Raw genomic sequence first — 16863 nt, 5'->3', positions numbered from 1 at the left:
CGTGCACTGTAACTAGTTACTACTATCATAGCTATTTCGCTGTGAAACTTGCTACGACCAGGTTACCCCGGGTATGGCGGGCGGGTATATAGGTAGGGCGGATGCGCTGCCATTTATTCCTTTTCTCGGTGTGGTATCTATCATACTTTTATGCTCTGGGTGTGGTAGCTTGTGGCGTTAAGTGATTTGTGTGAGTATTTGTGGAGTTGCAGCTCATGTAAGTTAGGGGCGGAGGAGGGGTACGGCAGGATGACGGGGTTTACATTATTGTTCATTTGTATATATTTATGTTTCCGGTTAGTTTATCGTAACTTGAGACAAATGTTGCGAAGAATCCTCCCCTTGGGTGGTCGAGCCCGGGGGGTTAGAAGGTGAGGTGGGGGATTGAATTAGACGAGGGAGGGTTCTCCGCTCTCTTGGTCAGGGGAAAAAAAAACTGTGTAGTAGTAGGCGGTCTGGAAGAGTGTCCTAGGTTGTGCGGGAGCGAGTAGCGAGGAGTTGTAGTGGCTAGCTACAACTATGGTACAAGTACTATTTAATCTTAAGTTTTATTCCTCCTATTTCGCTCTTTTAGCATAATATAGTAATCACGAAAGATCTTACAGTGAGAGAAGCTGTACAGGGTTTGCTTGATTATCAGGTTTTGTAGGGACTGCTTTTTGGCTCTCGGGTTATGTGCAGTCTGCATGGTCCTTGACCCTGCCGTTCCTTCTGTTCTCACACAGGTGGTAGGGGGTGACATCTGATTAGGGAGCTATCATATGGGTGCTACAGCTTGTATATGAACGCACTATGTGAGGTTAAGGGGAGGAAATTGGGGATCTTTGGGTCATGGGGTGAGGTTCAACCACTCTGTAAAACTGTTCGATCAGATGGAAATTGAACACAAAGGAGTAGCTATGGTCATAAACTTCTCTTGTCTCACTCCCCCTAAACCAGCTGTAAAGGCAGGAGCATAATATTATATAAAACATAAAATCATCCTGATCCTTAAATGGATACCGCTTATACATCATGTTCCTCTGTGAATCTCCCGGTTACCTCACCTGCTCGCATGGCAGCAATGAAGAGGCGGCCATGAAGAACCTTGAACAAGCCACATCATTCCTATAACCACTGTGACCAACTCCGGCTCACTATTTTCCATCGGCTCTGAGATCCCCTGGTGGATTAGTAGAATTGCACAGTTAGCAAGTATTGTCCCCTTTAGTTTCCTTTTTTTGATGTTTGTTTATAGTTATAATTTTTTCTTGCTTTACCGGCCAAATAAGTTTGCCATATTCTGCTCCTGTCGTAAGTTGATAGTTGACAACTCTCAAGCCCGAAATTCCACCAGACTCCCAACTGACCGGCCCACTAACCCCTAATATGTATTCTCAGATTACGAACACTTCTGCAGGGTCGCTATAGTATATAAAATATTCTCTTTTCGGGCACCTATTTTTCTATCCTGTTAGCATGCCATGCTACTTGAGGTACGATACGCCCATGCCAGGAATACAGCCCAGAAGCCATCTGATTTCAGGCTCCAACAGCTCACATGCAACAGTCCAAGACTGGAAAGGCGAAATACACTAGATATTAGGAGGAATAAAGACGCATGGGCAGTAGTGAGCGCTGGGATGAGAAACAAAAAGAGAGGTGTTGCACTGCTTTTTATTATCCACATAGTCCTAAATACATATCATCCAAATCACACAATTAAAACCCAGATTAAATCTCATGTTCAATTTGTGATTTGAAGTGGCATTGCCAAACACCCCCTGGCTGTCACTCAGCATCAGTGCTCCCAGCCATCCAGTCTGACGACCGTCGACCGCCATCCATGTGCGACTGGACGGGACGGGACTAACCCCGTCAGATGGCAGTCGATTATGATGGGCCAGTGCATCCAGTTAAGACACAAAATAGTACCACAACAGGTTAGAATAAAATAAAAATAAAAGTAAAAAAGTTTATGTGAAATTCGTAAGTAAGTGAATAAATAAACAAAAATTAATAGAGTAATATGGTATCGTATCCATAACAAGAAACCCAGTGTTAGAGCCGTCCGACTGCTGTCGTCCCGTCCAGTCCTGTCTTTTGCCGTCCTGACCCTATCTTGGACCGACTGGAACCACTGCTCAGCATAATGATTTACATATTAGTCATGCATTGTCCAAACCTCATATCCCCTTTCAGCCGTTGTCACAAAATTTTACCAACTCCGATGATACTCCCACAAATTGTTTTATCATTTTTTCATTCACTGGCACTCTTGAAAGAATATCATGGCCCCAACCACACAGGTCAGGATTGGTGATGGCAGTTCTCACAGCGGTAACTTAACGGGTAATTTCAGCAGGAGCAAATCGTATGTAAGTCCGACGAGGATACGCAGATTATGCGTTGGCTGTCTCCACTGGACCTAAATGATGGGCATGAGGGCGTGCGCATTGACCTGTTGGACCGTGTTCGGGATTGGCCTTTGTGGGGGGGGTTTAGGAGTGGAGGGGAGTTAAAGGTGGAGTCGGTGAGACTGTCATGTTTCGCAGTGAGAATCTGGGACTAAAGTAAGTGGTGTGGTTCTTTATAAAAGAAATAAAAGAAGGAAAAATTGCTGACTGTTGGAAATAACAGTTCGGTGGTAATTGAAATCCTTTGCCATCACGCAAGCAAGGAGGATATCGCCGTTGCGGGCTTGTACTCGGACTTCCTTGCTCAGGAAGAACAAACAATCCCAAACCTGATGGGAGCTATCTTGAACCAGCTGGTAGGCGGAGGGTTCATCCTAAAATATTTGTGCGAGGGGTTCCAAGAAGGGGAAGGGGAACTTGGTGGTAGAGTGCTGCGGCTTCTAGATCTGATGGGAATGCTGAGGATTACTATTGCCTCACTACCCCGGGTCTTCATCTGTATTGATGATTTGCTAGACGAATGTTTACCCAAGCATCTGCCAAAGCTGTTGGAGTCGGTGAGAGTTATTGCTCGGGAGTCCTCTGGAGCACGAATATTCCACACGGACATGGCTCATGTCGCGGCAGACATACAAGGACATCTCAGCGAGGCTGTTGTAGCACCTGTCATCCCTGCCAGGGGTGAATTTGTGAGTTGTCTACGGGTGAGGTTGTACTAGTGATGGCCACGATCAGATCATGCTCGATCACCCTCCATCATAAGGGTAACTCGACCAGGGGTACTGCTTGATCATGCTCGATCATGATTGGTCATGATCGATCACTCTATCTATATATGTATATACCTGTATCAATCTTGGTAATCATGTGATATCACCTATTTATATAAACACTCTCTACGCCGCACACTCGATAACCTATACTCGAAAACACACTCTATTATTGATTCTTTAACACATTTTACCTCCCACTTCTGTTGCCTAAAATGTCCTCGCTCTCATAATCTCCTACGACATGCCGGGCGTCATAGTTGATGCCCGTACGCTTCAAAATATCCCACAACATCTACACTTCTTGCCCGTTTCCGAATCCGTCGTGGAAGGCTATCGCCTCCGGAGTGCGACCATAAGGATCCAGTCGCTTAACTAAAGGCAAACGGGAGTGACTCGAACCGAGTCCATTCATACTCACACAGGAAGCGGGGGGGTCCTCAAGCACCTAGTCGGTTCTTTGGTATAAAGGAATATAGAATATTGATGTTGCGATGATTGTCGAAACCAACTCAAGTTTTAAATTGGTTAAGAGTAAGGATTTTCCGCGTGCTATTAGCATACCGTGATGGTGAAGAAAAGTTGACGAGTGGCAGGCTAGACTTGAGCTAATCAACTATACTCGATTAGTGGGCATGCTCGATCACTGCTTGATTACTCGATCAGGGTCTACCAATTTGATCGATCGATCGATCATGGGGTCGCCCCGATCAAGTCATGCTCAAGCTGAACCCCAATGATCTGCTCGATCATGATCTAGCCCATCGCTGCATGGAAAGCCGCAAGGTCTTGAAAAACCCTGGAGGAATTAGTCCTCAAGTGAGGGAAGCTCTCTCTTGAAGTATCGTGGTTTGTGGCTGTTTTGGTATCGCCATGGTGAGTGGACAGGAGCTCGCGCGCTTTACTACTGATCGTGATTTAAAACGCGTACTGTGATGCCGGGTTTTCACTGACACTTCTGAGTACGGACTGTGCCAGAGGAGTGAACAGGACCGGCGTTGAGAGGTTGAGTGTTGTAGTGAGCAAGTGAACATGATTAGCGAAATGCTGGGGCGTTTTCCTCTAGGCAGTTGAGCGCTGAAGTGGATAGGTATGCTGGATCGCCCAACGTTCCAGGACGGGGCCATTGCTGGCTTCTAGTTCGTGGGTGATGAAGGGGGTAAGTGCATGGGAGGGCTACAGCTAGGAGATGAGGAAATTGCTGCTCTCTAGCTCACTGGGTATTGTGAATGAGTGTTGTGAGAAGTAATTGAGCAGGATTAAATACTGTACTCGGACAGGGCAATTTCAATGACCAGCTTCTCCATACAGGATACAAGCTGGCTTGAATGCCTCCTAGCGTTCGTGGTTTCTACCTTACTGACAGATCTCCCGCACGTTTCAGGATTGTGTGTGATTGCAGACCTTTAAAGTCCTGTTAATTCCTTCAATTTCAGACCAACTTCACGCTTAATTTCCTCGATAGAACGAAAGCGTTGAGAACCACATAAGCTAACTCTTCTGATGGTTAACCAGTCACACCTTCTCCCGACCCCCCCCCCTTAGCTATTATTGATACCTTGCTTTATGTCGCGCATTGTTAGTGAATGTCTTCTTCCTTCTTCTCCGACTCAAGCGCTACGAGCCGCCAGTGGTTCGGCGAACAGAGATGGTGCTTGATATGGTTTGATTTGCTAACTGTTATAGCAGAGGAGGTCTGCTAGTCTCTCTTGTAGTCTCTCGGTCGTACCTGTTTACTATTCTCGCTCATTTTGCAGATTATTTTGGACCCCACGGTAGTTGAATATCACCGACGGGGTGGACCACTCCCTTACCTTGCCTAGTCTGGCAGCTGTGGAGTTCTAGCTTTTGTTTTATTTCTTTTTTTTAGAGAATGCTAGGGGCCCTTGCTAACAATGTAGTTGGCCGAAGGTTTCTAATGCGTTATTTGTTGGAGGCCCGATGTTCACTAAATTAGTTTTTTAGGTCTAGGCCACACTGATTTTTTGCATAACCTATCCGGCCAACTGCCACTCCGGAATGGCATCTTTGGAATTCTATCTCTTTGCAACATTATAGTCCTTAACAGCCATAAAATAGGCACAAAAGCCTGACCCATAAGGAAAACAGTTCGGTAGAATACTGTAGCCAATACTAATAAAAAAACCCAATAGAGCGAGAGTCTGATCGTGGCAGTTGATGTGAAAAGTAGTCAATCATCCTCCTAGGCGCTAGATTATCTTTTAAGTCAAATTATGAAATCTGGGCGGCATGTTGGAATCAGGATATGGTGTATCAGAGGTGTGTTTAGAAAGGTGGAGGGAGGGGGATCGATCGTGGATTAGAAGTTTAGGAGAAATGCCATAGTATGATTAATTTTTTGCAGGTGAAGGATTTTCATTCAGAAAAAAATTATATTCCCCTTATATACAAGTTTCGCAGACGGTGCTCAAAAGAAGATGTAAGCTGGTTTGTTGGCACATTATGGAGTTTATTTTCCAGAAGATAGACTTAAACTGCCTTGACTCTACTCAATGGAGGACTTCCCGTAAGCCTATTCCGCCTGGATAGAACAGGAATTTCCAAATATTGTAAAATAGGAGAGGGTGTGTAAAGGTAGAGAATAGAAGGGGGGGGGGCGACCCCCCCCTTCTATTCATATCATCTATTCCGATGAAATAGAATGTGTTTAAATGCAAATGGGGAGACTAACAAGATACCACCTCTCCCAATATGGGTGTGTGGTGCAACTCTACCTAACAAGAAATCCAGTTATTGCACTAGCGCTTTAGTTTATTCCCAATGCAGCAAGTGAGGGAACTGGCTGCAATCCTGCTGTCTACGGGAAGTCAGACCTTCTATTCAGCTCTCTATTCCAATAGACCTCGATCCCGATAGACTCATGGGAAGTCCTCCAATATTCCTAACCATTTTTGGTATTATTCTGAGTGTCTTGGATAGGGTGGCTGAGGATGGCATAGCATGGCGCTTAACTTTTATGGAGATAGCCGTCAAAAGGATAGACGGCTGGGCATCTAGCTATGCACCTCTGTCCGTCAGGTGAGCACATAAGGGTGGATGGACTAGACACTTGAATTCAATGACTCCACTCCAGTGTGATATTAACAAATATCGTATGATTGAATGGCCCCTGTGCTGGGTCAATGTGTTTATTAGTGGTATATGTCGACATGATTGGGTAAGGTGTATTGTGACAGTAGCTTGGAGTATATTCTAACAAGTACTTAATGCACTAGTACTTAGTAATAGTACAGGTAAAATTTCCAGATAAGGCTGAGACTACTCAAGTGCTGTGGTTATTTCCTGGTGGATGCTTTGCTGTCCCTATGTTCTACTCCATTTGGGGGTCATTCTGAATGATTCTTAGGTTTCAAAAAGGGTTTTTTTTAATATACATTCTATTAATATAAGGTTTGTACTAGGTTTGCTTCTAATATTACTCCACTTGGCTCACACCTTCTAATTACAATGTTTCTCCACTAGTTGACAGGATTTTCTCCTAGTTCTCAAACTCAATTTAGAGTTTCAGGAGTTATTTTAAGCAAAACACACAATAATCAATTCAGCATAGTAAATGTTTAATTTAAGTGTCCGCTCATTTACATAACTGAGAGTCCATGGAAGCTATCACTGGCTACTAGTAAAACTTTCATAAATGATGACAATATCAGTAGTGATGTGAAATCTGAATAATAGTCGGTGTAGGAATTGTCAAAGGTTTTAACAGGAAGTACCATTAAGTTGTATCTGATGTCAAAGTAATTGAAATAACTAGATAGAAGTAATTGATAAATTTTTCTTTCTATATTAATTGAAGTTAATATGTACTTCATCAGGGTTCAATTGATTTGTAAGTTTCCTCTATCAATTACAAAACTTTGTAAAGTTCGTTAGTATATACAAGTTAGTTAAATGAGTAGAATTTTACTAGTAGATACATGGCTGGATAGAAGGAATGAGTCTATATAAAGGAGTATATATTTTATTATAAAATTTGCCTTCGTTAGTATTTTTAGTTAATTACAGAATATTTAAATGAGAGTTTTATGTCTTAAAATATAAAAGAGTGATAGCTTTCTTGTCAAGAGAAAATTGAAAATATTGGCTTATGACTGAATTTTGTATCTACTATAATATTGTAAGTTATACTGTTAGATTCATTGCAATTGATAAGTACAAGTATAATTAATATATGAATGTATTTTTTTTAGAACCTACACATGGGCAGTCAACACAAAACAAATTATTTATGCATAGTAAGTGTTCTAGCGATGTACAGTGGTGTCTGGAAAGTTTTCATACCCCTGAGGTGCAACCCCGCAACACCTTATTGCCACAACAACTCTCCTCACTATGGCCCCTCCACATAATCTAAGAGTAAGAGAAGACCCGAATAAGGAAATTTATACTCCGTATAAACATACAGATATGGGATATAATAAAATTTCTAAGTCTTTAAGTGTATCCAAGTCAACTGTTCAGTTTGTAGTCAAAAGAGTTAAATCTAGGGGTGGAAATACTCACAATGCAAAAAGAGGTGGAAGACCAACCAAGATTACTGACATGAAAAGAAAGATTGTGGAGTCAGTTATTGATGCTGAGCCTCATTTAGTGTTACGTGACATTACCAAAAAAGCAAATATTGGTCTTGGTAAAACTACTTTTGATAAGATCATATCAGAAGCTGGTTTTAAGCTTCTAATACCTAGGAAAATGCCTTTTTGGAGAAAAGAACAAAGGGAAAAAAGAAGGGAGTTTGCTAAGAGAAGGAGGAACTGGAAAGGGGCATGGAATTGGGTTGTTTTTGTGGATGAAACTACCATGGTTTATGATCCAAATCTAACAGGCAGAAAGGTTAGAGTTAGACCTGGTAAGGAGCTGGAAGAAAAAAACTTAAAGCCTAGCTTTAAGTCTGGAAGGACTAGCATTGGAGTATATGCTGCAATGATGAAAGGAGGAAAGACTGAGTTAATTCTTGGGAGAAAGAGAAGAGAGGAGGAAAGGACCAGTAAAAGAAACATGTAACTGGTACGGGTACTCGGTTATTGGTTTTGTTTTATGTTTTGCTTTAAGTATCGCTTTGATACTTGGTTTGTTTTAAGTATCGTTTGATACTAGGTTTTGCTTTATGTTTTGTTTTAAGTATCGCTTTGATACTTGGTTTGTTTTAAGTATCGTTTGATACTAGGTTTTGTTTTATGTTTTGTTTTAAGTATCGCTTTGATACTTTAGGAGTTTTGCCAAAGAGTATCAATTGATACCTTTGATTAGTTTCGTTCATGCTAGACATGAACAGATTTGTGTATTTAAAGACCGCCTGTTTCTACGATAGAAAAGGCAGACTTCGACAGACAGTATTTCAATATACTTGGTTGAACGGTTACTTCTTTGTTCCTCAGTACACCCTCGAAGCCTCCTTTAGTTCTTAGCTCTCGCCTCCTCTCTGGAAGAGCAGGCCACCTACCAACTATCGTATCTTTTATCGTTAATGTGATTAGCACCTTGCGAACACGTTACATTTTTTTAACCTCAGCAAGTGGTTAAGAACCTGTCCCTGGATTTAGGCCTGATCAACCTATCGATATCCACCTCAGAACACTAGCGGAGAGAAGCGGCAGAATCACAGCACATTCGGCTTCATCTCAAACCCAAGATAGAGTCTTTGACGACCAGGAGTGGGAAGCAAATCCCACGGCAAGACCTTACAAGGAAGAAACAACCCCGGCGCTCTGCTAAAGAGCCTGGCGATCCTGCAAACATGGAAGATACACAACCTCCAGGAGAATTCCCTTCTACTCCAGCAAAGAAGCCTTCCTTTGATCCTCCAATCGACCCTAAATCCAGTAGCGAATCAGATATGGCTAGCACAGGAGGAGGGCCTTCTGGAGGAGGGAAATCTCGGGCAAGGCCTGAAGAAGAGGAGGTATCTGCAGCATTTGAACCCCCTAAGTTTAAACTCCACCTCCCAGCGAATTTCACAGGAGAATGAAAAGACCTCAAACCTGAAGCCTTTGACTGATGGGCAACAGAACTCGCACACTTCCTACTCTTACAAGGAAAAGATGTCGAAGACCCTACAACCGGACTTATCATTGGATCATTCTGCGAAGGAAAGGCAACTGACGCATACCACCAATGCTATAAGGATTTCGGCGGAAATGTAAGATTAAGAGGAACTACAGTTCTCGATTACCTGAAAGGATGATTCCAATGCTCTATAACCAACAACCTCCTATACAACAAATTCAACCAGCTCCAGCAAGTTAACGGAACGCAGGTCAAGCGAATCACTGATGTGGCTACGGACCTAATGATGTATAAGGACCGGATGGAGAGAGGAAGTATCTCCAAATACATCCTGAAGCGACGATTCTACGACACCATGCACCCTACCCTCCGGCGAGAAGTAGAACCACTTGAGGAACATGGCGATGAGATTGCAGTAATAATTGCAAGAGCAGAACGAAAGGACGCCATTCTCCATGAGACCAAGGCCTACAAAACACAGACATCCTCTAGTAGGAACAGCCAGCCACGACACAAAGCCTCTAGCAACTCAGAAGACGATACCCCACGGGTTTTCAAGAAGAAAACAAAATCCTCCAAAGAATCGAGACGGCAAAAAGGAGAATGTTTTGAATGTGGAAAAACAGGACACATGGCAAAGAACTGTCCTACGAAGAAAGGAAAAGGAAAGGCAATTAAGCAAGAGGCGCTGGCCAACAATGTTGAAAGCGATAACACCCAATCCAGTGAATATGAAGAGATCCATATCGGATATATCGATGTGGAATGCAACAGTGTTCGACCTCCGGCTACATTCAAAGCACACACCGCTCTAGAAGGTACTATCATGATCAATGGCAAAAGGGCACGAGTCCTATTCGACACTGGCGCAATCGGAAGAGATATGATCAGTAATGCCTTTGTCTCTATCCATGGACTCCCCACTCGAGACCTTAACCAACCCATACCAGTCAATATAGCAGTAAAAGGATCACCATCCACAAGCCATAAAACCTGCTGTGCGAACATACGACTTGGTTCTGCAGTCCTACCCCCCTAGGAAATGCTGGTTGGAAATTTAGCCAAATACGATGCCCTAATAGGCATGCCATTCCTGAATTACCACAAAGCTATAATCAGGTATGGGGAATCAACTATCGATTTCCCAGAGCAGAAGGTTAGAGTCTCATGCAAGCCAACAAGCGGAGAGTACCGAGCCGCAGTCTGTGAAGCAACTGCACTACGACTATTGGATGAGTACTCTGATGTTTTCCCTGATCAAATACCCGAAGAACTACCGCCTATGAGAGAGGTGAATCACCAGATCTGCCTGCGAGACCCCTCTAATCTCAAGAACAAACCCACCTACTCTATTCCTGACCTATACAAAAGTCCACTTTGTGATTGGATCAACCAACAACAAAGAAGAGGAGTCATCTACCAAGCAGAAGCCCCAGGTGCCGCTCCTATGTTTGTTCAACCCAAAGCAGATAGCAAAAGAATCCGCCCCTTGGTTGACTTTAAGCTACGGAACGAAAACACAGTTATGGACAGCTCCGCTATCCCAAACCAAACCCAGATTCTAAATGCAGTTTGACGGGCAAGATTCCGAAGTAAGATTGACCTAAGCGATGCCTACTTCTAAACAAGGTTAGACCCAGAAAGCGAACGCTACAACAGTTTCAAAACACCCTGCGGAAGTTTCATTAGCCGAGTTATGTTACAAGGTGATATGAATGCACCCGCCACCTTTATGCGAATTATGGAAAACCTCCTAAGCGAATACCTCCACCATTTTGTTTGGGTCTACATTGATGATATTCTCATCTTCTCGAACACCGAAATAGAACATGCCTACCATATAGGATTGGTTTGTACCAAACTAAGGGATGCTAAATTCTACGCTAGCAGAAACAAATCAATTCTGTTTGCCGATAAACTCGATATCCTAGGACATGTTATAGATGATGAAGGAATACACGCAGCCCCTGGAAAAATAGCCTACTTAACGGAATGGTCAACACCCCGGAATCAAAAGGAACCCATGCGATTCCTAGGACTAGTCAACTATATTTCCCAGTTCCTCCCACACCACGCCACTGTGACAGCGCCGCTCACAGACCTTACCGGCAATGCAGAATTTGTCTGGACCTACACTCATGACCAAGCCTTTACCAACATCAAGGAATTGATTAAAAATGCCGACGTTATTCAACCTATTGATTATAGTAAACCAGAACCGATATGGCTGATTACTGATGCATCGGAAGTTGGAGTTGGAGCATGGGTTGGGCAAGGGGCCTCCCAGGAAACGGCAAGGCCGGCGGTATTACACAGCAGGAAGTTCACTAACTCACAGATGAACTATGGAACAACAGACAAGGAAGCCCTTGCTGTGACTGATGCTCTCGCCGCTTTCAACCACATCCTGATGGGCAATGCCTTCACTATTGTCACCGACCACCAACCTCTCACTAATCTTAAAACAGAAAGAATACCTGGAAGAAGAAGAACAAGATGGATAGGCGAGATCAGCAAATACGATGCAAAAATCATCTATACCCCTGGAAGAACGAACTATTTAGCTGATGCTCTCTCCCGCCTATATGATAATCAAGACATCGCAGACCACTCTCTTGTTCACGACCACACAAGACAAAGCGAGGACAGCCCTGACGACACCTCCTATGAACAAGAACCATCGATGGCTACCGCCAGCTCTGCCGCTCCCTCCAATCCTTTCTCTTACACCATGTACAGTGCTGCCGGAACAGAACGAGGAAAGGACATTGATGAAGAATGGAAAGTCAATTGCACGCTCCGCAGCACACCTCCTCACGAACTTGAACAAAGCAGACTCCACTGGTCCCACTGTTACACAGCGTACAACCTGCCCTTTTCACCAGACTGAGATTAAGTTCGGAAACAGATACCAGCGACCGTACTATATGCCTGCTGATGATTCCAAAGATACCAGCTTCGACACTGCAGAAGGAGAAGAAGAGATGATCGATGAAAATGAGTCAACCCAATCTCCTCATATCCTTAACCCTGCTCCAACACGATACCAAGGTCTTGAAGAACTCGAACAAGCAGCAGCCTACCTGGATGCAATATCCTATTTTCACCCCCCACAGTCAGCCCCGCTATCCTCTCCTCCCATAATCGATTCACGACCACTATATGGTGGACCCTTACGAGTATACAACAATGAAACCATTGTCTCGGTCATACCCCCTACTATTCCCGAGCATCGGCGTCAACTCTACGAATCCTTTGAGGAAGAGGAAGCCCCTATTGAACCAACAAGAGGATCCCTAATCGAGGATGAACGAGATGTTAGATCAACCACTGAAGAATTAACCTCAGCTTTCCGAAGCCAAATGATAGCAGGATATCGCCATGACCCGATTTACTTCAAAGCCATGGATAGCTCCAGGCATGGAGACCTCGTTCCCTATAACATATCCAACGGAATGGTCTTTACCAGCACCCGTTACGGTGAACATTGCCTATACATACCAAAAGGCCATATGTTCAATGGAATGACGATTAGAGAATATGTCATATCCGAGATTCATAACAAAGGACAGCACAGTGCGGACCGCAACCTTCAATATGCTTCAGAATATGTTTACTGGCCTGAGATGCGCAAAGATTTCCACGATTTCGTCAAATAATGTGAACTCTGCCAGGCAAACAAGGAGTGAACACAACTACCTGAAGGAAAGGCACAGACCCTCCAACTACCATGTGAAATATTTGAATTATATGCCATCGATTTCGCAGGACCATTCAACAAATCCGCTGGATTTGACACCATCTTGGTAGCTGTGGACCGATTTTCTGGATATACCTGGCTCATTCCAATGAAAGTTACCGATTCCTCCAAAGACACCTGGAATAACCTCCAACGATACCTGTTTACCCCTCATGGGTACCCCTTATCTATTGTCAGTGACGCTGATCCCCGCTTTACCGCTAGATTCTGGAAGCAAACCTTGACCTCCCTCGGAATAAACCACATTATGGCTGCCCCTGGACACCATGAGACTAAAGGCCAGGCAGAACGAAAAATCCGCGAGGTTAAGACCGGAATTAGGAACATGATCAATGAACGACAAACCAACTGGGAACCAGCCCTAGTTGAACTGGCCACATATATCAATGCCGGATTTTCAGATACTCTGGGAAATCGGTCACCATATAAGGCAGTCTTTGGCCGCCAATACCCCCTCCTACCTACAATACTATTTAAGAACTCCTCAGTCCCCGCCTCCGATGAACACCTTAACCGCCATCAAGCAATCCGGAATGATGCCTTCCAAGCTGTTAAAGCTGCCAGATTCCGAAGTACCACCACCGCTCAGAAGCGACGATGCAAACATATCCCTATCCCACAGGGTGATATGCTCATGGTACATGGAAACATGTTCATTACCAATGTCGGACGCAGCAAGAAATTGCAACCCCGGTGGCGAGGACCCTTCAAAGTCTTATCTTTTGACGAGCATACAGAAAACTACACTGTCCAGATGGATGGACGCATGTACCGCTGCAATACCGCGGTCCTCCATGCCTCTGCTGTCAAACGATTCCACCCAAATGACGACTCCAAGTTCCCTGGAAGAACCCACTCTCGACCCGCACCTATCATCAGTGAAAAGAAAGATGAATGGGAAGTTGAAGAAATCCGAGACCACCGCCTTTGGCATGGAAATGATCAGTTCCTAGTCAAATGGAAAGGATATCCGACGAGCGAGAACAGCTGGGCACCACTAGAAGGACTAGAGTACGCTATGGAAATGGTAAATGAATGGTGGAAAGACAACATGCTAAACGAATCCCTCCCCCCAACAATCAATTATATCACCATGTGCTGGACACCTAAAATGCCAGAAACTGAGCGATGGCGTGCAGAACTCGAAGCTCGAGATGGATTTTGAGCACCATACTTTCAGTCAGAATTCGAAAGCAGCGATGAGGAAAACCAAGCTATGGAGCAGGCTCTGGACTACCTTATCTAGTCACCAATCACTATCCGAATACCATAACGATGTCAAACTATGTGGAAGTCAATGTGAGGCTGTGACAACAGATTGTTGGACTGTTGTTGAACTGCGATGTTATCCAACTTGAAGACTATTTCGAAATCCTCTGGATAGATTACTGTCCTGATTGCGATCACGCTTGGGTTGATGTACAGCCCGAATCTGGTATTCGTGACTACTGTGATTTACCTTTCTTTGAGTCTAAATGTTTCCTTAGGGTTTCTTCTTGCCCCTGGTGCGACACCTATGATGAAGAATTTTTAGCGGAAACTGAAGCCTTTAGTTTCTCAGACTCAGCTTTTGATGATTATTAGGTTTTGTTTGTTTAAACAGTTGTTTTGTTTTGGGGAATGTAACCGGTACGGGTACTCAGTTATTGGTTTTGTTTTATGTTTTGCTTTAAGTATCGCTTTGATACTTGGTTTGTTTTAAGTATCGTTTGATACTAGGTTTTGCTTTATGTTTTGTTTTAAGTATCGCTTTGATACTTGGTTTGTTTTAAGTATCGTTTGATACTAGGTTTTGTTTTATGTTTTGTTTTAAGTATCGCTTTAATACTTGGTTTGTTTTAAGTATCGTTTTGATACTTGGTTTTGTTTTATGTTTTGTTTTAAGTATCGCTTTGATACTTAAGGAGTTTTACCAAAGAGTATCAATTGATACCTTTGATTAGTTTCGTTCATGCTAGACATGAACAGATTTGTTTATTTAAAGACCTCCTGTTTCTACGATAGAAAAGGCAGACTTCGACAGACAGTATTTCAATATACTTGGTTGAACGGTTACTTCTTTGTTCCTCAGTACACCCTCGAAGCCTCCTTTAGTTCTTAGCTCTCGCCTCCTCTCTGGAAGAGCAGGCCACCTACCAACTATTGTATCTTTTATCGTTAACGTGATTAGCACCTTGCGAACCTGTTACAAAATAGACTTGGCCTCAACTCTCACCAATATGCAACTGAGATCCACTAGCCTTACCTTATCCTTTTTATAGCGGGTCTGGATAGACCCTCTGACAATATCTACCTTACTGCAGACAATGCTTCCAGACATGGTGGTGAGGAAAATCGAAAATTAGAAGCAGACTGTAGTTATAAAAAACTCCCTTGGCCACCCAACTCACCAGATCTCAATCCTATTGAGAACACATAGGCACTACTCAAAAGAGCCCTTACCAAGCGATTCTCCAGACTGGAAAGAAGGCCTCATAGTGCAGCTGAATTGTTTGAGGCAGCAAAGGAAGAGTGGGATTTCATTCTCCAAGAGTAGTGGGATGGATGGATAGATAGGATACCTGAGAGAATGCAAGCTGTACTGGATGCAAATGGAGGCCATAAAAAATGGTAATAATTTTTTTTTATTGTCTACTAGCAATACTATCATGTTTTCTTTAATTGAATTCTTTACATTTTTTTTGAAATTTTTATGGTTGGAGGTTGTGGTTGTGCGGTTGCTATGCGAGGGTACGAAAACTTTCCTGACATGACTGTACAGTATATATTTCTAAGCTTAAAAAATATTCTTGAGCTTTATATAATGTGAATTGCATATTCTAAATCAAAAATAGTAAAAAATACCAAAATACATTTTATTACACTAAAAATATCTTGTACACTTTGAGCATCTGTAGCACAAGAACCCATCTCAATTGGACATCTCTTTCTGGTGATATTTTGAATTAAAGTTGATGCATTTGTTTTCATAAAAGTTAGTTACACAAATAATATTATAAAACAGAACTAAGAATGAAAACCCTTAAGTCTAAATATTATAAAATTATTATGCCGATATATTGCCTAAAGAAATAACAATGCTTTATAAATGTAGTACAATGTTCTTGAGTGAGTCTTAGGGCATTATTACTACACTCAAATATTAGTACAAGTTAAGTTTTAGTAATAAGACCCAGCTTGGTATACCATTTTTATAGCATAAAAGTGACATTTATAGTATAAATTTTGGCAACTAAAACTTGTTATATAAGGGCTTGTTGGTACATACAGTCACTGGGGAGAAGTGTTTGTGATCTGAGACAATGTTTAATTGTGGTTGCACTAAATGGTAGAGCAGTGCCGGTGGGGTTGTTAACAGGCGTACGCGCACATGAGTTCAAGTTCACGATCAACAACTACTGGCATCTCTCAACATTCAACAGTCAATTGACCTGCCATAAATTAAACTAGCTAATATTTTGTATAACCTCCCCTTGCTTCTAAAACTGCAGCCAAACTATCAGGCATTGATTTCCACAACTTCTCACAAAACTCCTCAGGAATTGTCTCCCAAACCAATGGTAATACATGTACAAGTCTTCTCTTAACAGCCTCTTTTCCTCCTGGAGTATCTGCAATCCATAGATACTGCTGGTGTAATCGCTTTTTAAGCTCAAACCATACATGCTCAATAAGATTTAAATCAGGGGAATAAGGGGGGTAGTCCATAACCTCAATACTGTTTCTCTCTAACCAATCCATAACACTATATTCCTTGTGAACAGGAGCATTATCTTGCTGAAAAAGAGCATCTTCGAGTTGTATACCAAAGGAAATCATTTGATGAATAACAGGAAAAAGATATTTTCTCAAAAGTCTAACATACCTGGTCTTATAAATAGTTTGAGTAATAGGAACTAATGGATCTTTT

This window comes from Tuber melanosporum (genome assembly GCF_000151645.1).
Source record: "Tuber melanosporum whole genome shotgun sequence assembly, scaffold_33, strain Mel28".
Lineage (NCBI taxonomy): Eukaryota > Fungi > Ascomycota > Pezizomycetes > Pezizales > Tuberaceae > Tuber > Tuber melanosporum.
The sequence above is the reverse complement of the archived record's forward strand: the minus strand, read 5'-3'. Positions refer to the sequence as shown.